At 34.6% G+C, this 9328-nt stretch overlaps 1 long non-coding RNA gene across 1 annotated transcript; it reads left to right on the top strand.

The window, feature by feature from the left end:
• The first annotated feature begins 1356 nt into the window (after window positions 1–1356).
• LOC110012016 (uncharacterized) lies at window positions 1357–2028 on the top strand. The gene is made up of 2 exons (XR_002287160.2): window positions 1357–1545; window positions 1657–2028. It is a non-coding gene; the product is annotated as an uncharacterized LOC110012016 (long non-coding RNA).
• Window positions 2029–9328: the final 7300 nt, after the last annotated feature.

The following is a 9328-nucleotide window of genomic DNA, read 5'->3' as shown; positions in this document are numbered from 1 at the left end:
TAGTCCACTAGTCTAAGATCACTTGGTCTTGAGCCGGGCCTAATGGATCATTTTTTTTATAAAATAATACATATCATATAAATTTTATTTTATTCTCTTAAACTAACTATTCTTGTAGCTTTTCGATACTTTTAAAAACTCTAAAAATTATTATTTTTATTGTTCTACTTTTAATGTTTCAGTATTTTAATTCATTAATACTCTTTCTTTATTTTTTTGAAAGTTTATTTTACATCCTTGTTGAATTTATTACCATCTAAGTTTATTCTCGAAAGCTTGTTCGTCAAATTATTATTTAAGTTCATTATATAATCTTAAATATTTTTTTTTGTTGTGAATTTTATGTGATTTAAATGATTATTTATTTTATTTCATAATACAATTATAAAGTTAAGTAATTGTTCAAAAGAAAACCTCTATTGTAGAAAAATAAAAAATAAAAAAAGGCACATTTAGGCTTAGTCCTAGCCTCAATCGGGTAGGTTCATGGACTGTGTCTAGATTTATAAATGGACCCAATTGGAATCCATTGAAAGGCACCGGACTACCCTAGGACTAATCATGAATAGTAGTGGGTTGGTCCTAGACTAGGCTTTTCTGGGTTGGTCCGCGTTGGTCCTGAGCCAACCCGACCCATTGTGCATCTTGATGTAAATCTTAATGTACGTCCAAGACCTATCTCTAGCAACAAGTCACCTATACTTTAGAGAAAATTTAATAGAAATAGTTTCAAAGAATCAACAGTCACCTAAAGAAAATTTGGGGATAAGGCATTTGGAAACTCGATTGCCTCAATCGGTTTGACCACCTATATAGCACCCCCTAATACACTCTGATCCTAATGGCATTTGGCTTGGAGAGAAGAAATGAACAAAAGAACGGAATGAAATGATGATCTTACGAGCAATCGAAATGAAAATCTTAACCTTTGCAAAATTAGCTCTCACAACATGAGTTTTTCCACTTTTTTGAAAATAAAAAAAAGATCTTGCAACGGATTTTCTTTCTCAGTGCAAACTTTGTGACGGATATTTTATTTTCATCGCGAGGAAATTGTGATGCCCTAACGATTTCCAGCTATTGTCCTTAAGTTTGTCTCAAAATTTATATATTAGAATTGATCGGTTTTTTCTTTCATATATAAATCTTTTTAATAGAAACGATGATTATATACAATATTAATAAATCGATAAATATATCGATTCAATCAATAACTCACAGTATAATAAATTGATACAATAATAAACCAAATTAAGTGAATAAATACACATACACAAGTTAAATAAGACAATATTTATAAATTTGGTAGGATTCAAATTCATAACCTCCAATTTATCCGTTGATGTACCACAAAGCGCCAAGTAATGGGGAATTAGGAATTTGTTCAAACTTGCATGTATAATTCGGTCTAATATGTGGGGGGACATTCTAATTTACCAATCGATAGGATTGTCGAAAATATTTCCAAGAGAGATAGAGAGAGAGAGAGATGAGGATGTTTGGGAAGTATGTATATCCAAGGCAAATCATGGTTTTCGCTTCCGGGTATGAAAATTTCCAACTTTAGTTATTTTTTTCAATTTTGTTCCACTACATTCGACTCCAATTTCTTGTTTTGTTCAATTGAAATTGCACAAAAACATGAGTGCTCTGCAGGGTTTTATTCTTGGCCGCAACAACGTACGATGTGCACAGATCCATAAAGAACAATGAGAAACCACCTTCACGGGAGCAGCTCCAAGCTCTTGAAGATTACATCAACTCCGCCCGCCGGCCGCCGCCGTGATGACGCCGCCCGCCCACCATGGAAGAAGCTTCAGCTTCAGCTTCAGTTTCATTTTCATTTTTCTTTCATCTTTCTTTAAGTTTTCTTTTTTTGCCTCTTGAATATAGAAAAATAATTGTGATGATAAATACATGTTTTCTCATCACATACTGCATGGTATATCGTATGATCATAATCATTAGCTTCAAATGAATATGATCGGTGATTCAAAAAAACAAGAAAAAAAGAAAAGTTGAACATGATCTCTCTCTCTCTCTCTCTCTCTCTCCTCTCTCTCTCTCTCTCTCTTGAATGTGTAGTTGTATGTGGTAATGCTTATAGCCACGTTGTTGTTGGCTACAAGAGAATCGATTGATGGTCAGCATGTGTTGGTTCTGTTTCACTGTTTCTGGTCTATATAATGAATAAAAATAATATTTTATATTTTAAAGTATATTATAAATATAAAATATATATATAACCAAGAGATCTTATTTCAAAGTAAAAAAGAAATAAAAAAAGAAAAAAAGACTAATATTATTTTTTTTATTTTGAAAGGAAAAGAACTAATTTATAAAATCAACAAAAAAAATCAGATGGAAACAATGAGCCATCTCTACCGAGAGAAACTCACCTCCAAACTGTCCACAAGCAAATCCAAATATCCACCCGAATCAGCCTAAGATCGGAGAAATTGTCAGACTTCACCTTTAGAGAATGAACCATCCCTTGACAATCACTTTCTAAAATGACCGACTGCCATCCCATATGATGAGCGAGCCCCAACACCGCCCGTGCCGCCAGAAATTTAGCCAACTCCTTGTTAGAGGGGGCCGAGAAGCGCTGAGAGAGCAAACCCACCACTATGCCCTTGCAATCGTGAGCCACAACCCCAATGCCAATCTTTCCTGTCGCCCTAAAAATAGCCCTGTCTGTATTTATCTGCTGGAGGGGGAGCCCACACCTTGGGGGGGGGGGGGGGGGGAACGAGTTGGAGAGGCTGTAATCTCTCAGTTGCTGTAGCACAAGCCCGTGCGAGACTGCGCGCCACCAAGATCGTGTGACCTAGGGAGAACAAAACATTTTCCATCAGTCTCTAATTTCTCACCTGATCCAGGTCAGTTCGTGATCCTCAATGATTGAAGGTCGCGTCGCGATCGATCCTGAGGTACATAGGATATAAATCTTGAGAATAAAATAACTCGTTAGGCTTGTTGGGAACCCCCAACTAAGATATTTTGATGCTTAAATTAGAAAGTGTGAAGGTCGAAAACGATCTAGAGGGCTTTAATGAAGTCGAAAGAGTAATGAATGCAACATACCATAGATGCTCCTGAACAGTAATATTTATAGGTTCCCATGTTCGTATAGGATAGGCTCATATGGCAACATCTAGCGGGTATTAAGAGATTTGACAGCTGATAATATGGTTCTGAACTCCAGGTCGGATTAGGCAGATCGGTCCAGCAACCCGACTCGATAAAAAGTGCATGTTCGGGCCATTTTTGTTAATTTTCTTCCTTAGGAGGGTATTTTTATCATTCTATCTTAAGGGAGAGTAAGATCACCCCTGTCATTACTCCCCCACTTCTTCTAGTATTATTTTTTACACCAGGAGAAATTGAATCACCATTTGTCAGACCGTCGCATCCTAGTTGTTGATCCCTATTGACGTGTCGCCATCTCCTTGCTCATGAAAAGGCGCGCTTTTTCACTTTCCCCCTATATATAGGCCCTTATTTGACTCTCTTGACCGCCCTCCCTGACTTCGCTTTCGAGCTGCTTTTGGGGATCGTCTTCCCTCTCAGCCTTCTTCCTTTCTTCTAGGTACTTACTCTGCCCTGCTCTTATGTCTTCTTCTAGTTCTGAGTCTAGCTCAAGTTCGTCCTCCTCTCGTGTAGGCATCTCATCCTCATACTAATGATCTCTCCTGGACGCTCCTTCCATATCATTCGACATGTTCTCAAGATTTTTCTCTCAGACGGCACCAAATTGATCCAGGTCGCTTATATGGGTCGGACCGTGATCAATCTTGAGCTATTTGGGATGTGGGTCCTGAGAACAAAGAAATCATTAGGCTTGCTGGAAGCCCCCAACTAAGGCCTTCTGATGCTTAAGTTAGAAAGTCTGAAGGCCAAAAGCGATCTAAAGGGCTTTAATGAAATCGATAGAGTAATGAATGCAATATACTATAAATGCTTCTGAACAACGATATTTATAGGTTCCCATGTCCGTAGAAGGTAGGCCCATATGACAACATCTAGTGGAATGCCTATTAAAAGATCCAACGGCTGATAATACGGGTCTTAATTCCGGGTTGGCTTGGGCAGGTAGGTCCAACAACCCGATAAAAAATGCTTGTATCTCGGGCCATTTTTGTTAATTTTCTTCCTTAGGAGGGTATCTTCATCATTCTATCTTAAGGGAGTGTAATCACCCCTATCATCACCCACCATAAGAACCAGTGGAGAGATAGGAAGAAACCAAATTCCTCATGCGATAGAAATCACCAGAGATCGCATCCAGCAAATGGATCACCGTGCCACGCTGCAATCTTACTCTACTGGAGGTTCGAAAGAGCCCAAACCTATTTAGAGTAAGTGCAATCCATGACGTGCTCGAGATCCTCGTCAGCCACTCCACATATCGGGCAATGGAATTTCCGTCCCCCTAGCCTTTTGTTAAGGTTTGTAGCCGTAGGAAGCCAACCACACACAACTTCCAGGATCCTTGCTGAAGGTGGACACAACTATGTGAACAGTGTAATTCGAGCGACCGGGCTTCGAAATATGCACTCCCTATAGTAAAGCGGCCATCCTTAGTAAAATGCCAAACACGAGTATCAGGTATTAGAAGGAGAGGATTACTTCTCGATCAAGCAGGCACGAAGATGGGATTAATAATGTCCTAATCCGATTGGTAAAAAATCAATTGTTATAGAGAGTTAACTTGGCATAACAAAAAATTAATATTGTAGTATCATAAATCGCCATTTGTAAGTTTGAAATACTCTTATTTTTTTTATATTAGTATTAGCAATCGTGGTATGCGGACTATTCGTGCATATAATAAATAATTTTTTGCGTTTTAAAATATATTATAAATAAGAATAAAATATATAGACCAACAAATCACATTTGAAAAAAAAAAGAAAGAAAGAAATTAGAAGCAAATAAAACCAACTTTATGGTAATGTCAACACAATAAAAAAATTAGTATGATTGTGTTAAAATGACATGTAGTCACTTTTATAAATAAAAATGAGAATTACAATTATTTTTTAAAAGTATCTAATTGGGAATATAATTGTGATACTGTGCTCAATATTTATTCTAGTTCTATAACTATGCATTTTTTTTTCTATTAAGTTCTTTAAATTTCAAAATTGATGAAATTTAGTTCTTCGATGATCCAAATTTTGATTTTTAGTTCGGAAAATGATAAGACATGCCAACATGATATATTTTTAGGATTTTTGGTCCTACGTGACTTTATACATGAATTGAAAAAAATATTAGATATAATTATATTATATATAATCATAACATATAAAAATCAAATTATTATCTAAACCCCTCGCGCCCACAGATAGGGACAACGAGCGCCTCCACACTGAAGATAGATTTGGGCGACAACGTTGCCCAATGGTACAACAACCTCTTCATTCGAGGTCGCCCTCTGCTATGATGAACAGTTGCGTTGCCCAAATGCCTGGGCGACCATCATCACCAATGGTGAGAAAGGCGCGTCGCTGTTGCAGCAACAACATCACTGCCTCCGCTAGTTATTAAAAAAAATAATTAAATTTTTTAATTAATTTAATTAAAAGTAATTTAAAAATTAAGAAACATTAAGTTTTTAAAGAAAGTTCAAAAATATTTTTTGAAAGTTAAGAAAATTAAGCTTTTTTAAAATTTATAAATAATATAAAAATGTAATATTATATAGGAATCGCTTAGTCAACTTCAAGCATATGTGGATGTACACATAGCTATACACTTGTGCAATTTTTGGGCTAAAATTCAAAAATTGATCGAAAAATTATATACAAAACCCTAAATTTGACTAAATTTTATTAATTTTGAAATTTAAAGTATTTAATAAAAAAAGAGCATAGTTACAAGACTAAAATTAATATTGGATATACTTAGCGAATTAAAAAAATAATTTTTTCTATAGATAAAATGAGAAAGATAGATAGGTATGAATACATTTTTGAGGATTTTAAATATGTTTTATTTTGTATTATATAAGATAAATTAAAGTAAACAGAAATATTTTATAGTTATGAGTTTTTTCAAAGGGAAAGATACAATTTTGGTTTTTTGTGATTTCAAATTTGTAATTGAGGGCTATAATTAAAAAAAAAATAGCACGTTTAATCCAAATATAGTTAAAAAATGCTAAATTTCTCAAGAATTGGCACATGCTTAACATGTGACCCTTTTCAATTTTGATTTTTATATTTTCAATTAGTTTTGCTGAGGTGACATTTGGACTAAAATAGTTATAGGATCAAAGTTGTATTTTTTCCTACATTCCTCTAGCCACGTTAGCAAATGTGGCCAAAAAAAATTAAAAATCTCAAATTATAACTAAGTTACGTGAAAGACATGTGAAAATATATGGCTAATTTAGCCTTTTTTTGTTTTGACGATATTTAAACCAAATATGCAATATTTTTTTTAATTATAATTTTTGAATCAGACAGGACAAAAAGTGCGACAACTCTATAGCTAGCAGATCAAAATTATATTCTTTTTCTTTTTTCAGAATATAGACAAACATTCAAAATGGTTTTTACTATCTTTCAAACAATCAAAAAATAGAAACAAACTAAGCCTATATAAATTACCCAGTTTAAGATTAGAAAGGTTTTCATTTGACTAATTTACAAAGGTAATAAAAATTTTGCAATTTTTATAAAATAAAGTTAGTAGTATTACATCATTAATTTAAGTAAATGAGTATTTAGCAAAAAATTATTTCATGAAAAAATATTATCTTGAGACATCTTAACAAGAAAAAATACAATTTTCCGCTACGGTTAATTATTGTAGCTAAAAGAAGAAAATCGTAGCAAAACAAATCAACCACAACTTCACAACGGTCATTAGCCGTTCTTTTTGTAGGTATTGCTAAAACCATGATAAATGTTTTAGCTATGGCTAAAAATCACGGTGAATATTGATTAATTATGGTAAAATTTTAAATTTTTACTTTGATTTTAATTAACTGTCATTAATAATATTGATTTATCATTTTTAAGCTGCAATCGTTTATAGTGTAGCAAAAACTTAATTTTTTTTCTAGTGGTAAAACATATTAAGAGTAATAATTGGAGTACAAAGGAAGTATATATAATAAAAAAATATTTGTCATCTTCTTTTTCATGGTTAAAGTTCACATTTTGTTGCCAAATACCTAAATTTAAAGATTGTATTTAGGGTTGATTACATTTAGCTTCCTTTTAAAAATACAAAAATTATATTTCCTTCCTAAATACTTTTAAAATTTTATTTGCACCCCCTTCAAAAATTTTCTATTTAAACTATCATTTTTCTCGAGGGTTGGACAAAAAATGTTAGAGTGAACAAAAATATTACATACATTTTCAATTTTAAATCTCATTCAGCATTTTTTTATTAATACTTTTATACTTGTAAGGGGTAAATGTAACATATATAAAGTTAAATAATTTTGAATTTAATAAAATATTATTACCAATATATAGTCATTGAATGAATTAATAGCCGTTAATAGAACCCCCTCTCTCTCTCTCTCTCTCTCTCTCCCCTCTAACTCTCTCTCGATGACAGAGATGGCAGACTGGTTGAAGCAGAAAGAAAAAATTGTGCAAAATTCTCTCTTCTAACTCTCTCTCTCGGACGGCTCTGACTCGATTGGTACAGCTTCGCTCCAACTCCATTAATATGTAATTTTTCTTCTTTGTAATTTTTTTTTACAGTTTGTAGAAGAAATTTGAATGCTTTTAAAGTGTTTGTTGAAATGCATGATTGATTTTTTGTTGATTTTGTTTTGGTTGTGTTTTGTTGAAGTTAAGCAGCAACAACAACAATCTCAGCAGCTACAACAGCAGCAAATAATAGAGCAGCAGCTTGAGGAAGAAGAAGACGTTGGCTTCTTGGATACTGGCTGAAGAGTTTTTACTGAAGTCGCATTTTGGTTATGTTTCTATGTTGTATTACTTATGTGTCAAGCCTTGTCACTTATTCCTGTTATTATTGGGCCAGCTCATCGTCATATTGTTAGTTTGTTATTTTGGCAGTTATCTTGCATGGCATATGTATATATATAGAGCAGTTGCGATCGTCTTCTCTGTAACAGAAAATTAACAGAGATATTTTGCAGAAATGGATAACACAATTTTCTCCCAAATGTTTACAGTTTCAATTGTTTTTCTTCCTTTGTAATCCAACATGGTATTAGAGCCTTCTCTATGAAGATATCTGGATACACAATTGCTTGCAATATACAAAATCAGTGAGATATGGCAGATTCCAATCCAATTGACAGAACGGCTGCAGAGCAGATAGAGCGCGAGGCGTTGTATATTCATCCGTCAGAAAACTCTAGTTTGGCATTATCATCCTCTCCATTGGATGGTACAAACTTCCTAACATGGAGTCGTGCTATCTATGTGGCTTTTAGGAACAAAAATGAAGCTTGGCTTCATTAATGGCACGTTTCCAACACCAGCGGCAGGAACAACAATGTTCGAACAGTGGCGTCGAGTTGATCTAATGGTCACCTCCGGGTTATGGAACTCTATCTCGAAGGAGATCGTCGAATCCTTCATGTTTGTCACTTCCTAGCGAGAACTTTGGTTAGAAATACAGAGTCGTTATGGCAGGAGCAATGGACCGATGATATACTAAATCCAACGCAAAATTTCATCCATCGCACAGCATGGTCTGATATTAACAGCCTATGTTACTAAGCTGAAAAAGTTTTGGAACGAGCTGTTGTCTTTAGCACCTAATCCAAGATGCACTTGTGGTTGTTGTACTTGCGGAATCAACAAAGTGATAGAAGAACGGAATGAACATATGCAACTTATACAGTTTCTTATGGGATTACATGAAACGTTCGACAATGAAAGAAGTCAATTACTGATGGTAGATCCTTTGCCAACTATAGAACGAGCATTTTCTATGATTTATACGGTAGAGAAACAGAGAGAAGTCAAAACAGAAACGGCTGCAACTCCTCAACACATGGCCTATCAATTCATATATAGAGATAGCAAGAGAAATGGAAATGGAAAATTTCAGAGCAGGAGAAGACCTTATGTGGATAAGCGAAGTTTGACGTGCACACATTGTCACAAGACTGGGCACGCAATGGATACGTGCTTTCTAATCCACGGTGTACCAGATTGGTACAAAGCGTTGGGTGATAAGCGAAAGAAGGTGATGAATGTTAAGCTGAGAAACATGTGACTGCAAACGAATCCAGTACTAAGCACATGACTGAGTTAATGGGGGACCTAATTAAACTGATGCAAAAGAGCACTGCAGCTGGCGATCCTATCAGTAGCTA

The sequence above is a fragment of the Sesamum indicum genome, linkage group LG5 (genome assembly GCF_026168435.1).
Source record: "Sesamum indicum cultivar Baizhima isolate 11 linkage group LG5, ASM2616843v1, whole genome shotgun sequence".
NCBI lineage: Eukaryota > Viridiplantae > Streptophyta > Magnoliopsida > Lamiales > Pedaliaceae > Sesamum > Sesamum indicum.
Note: the sequence above shows the minus strand (reverse complement) of the source record. Positions and strands in the feature narration are given on the sequence as shown.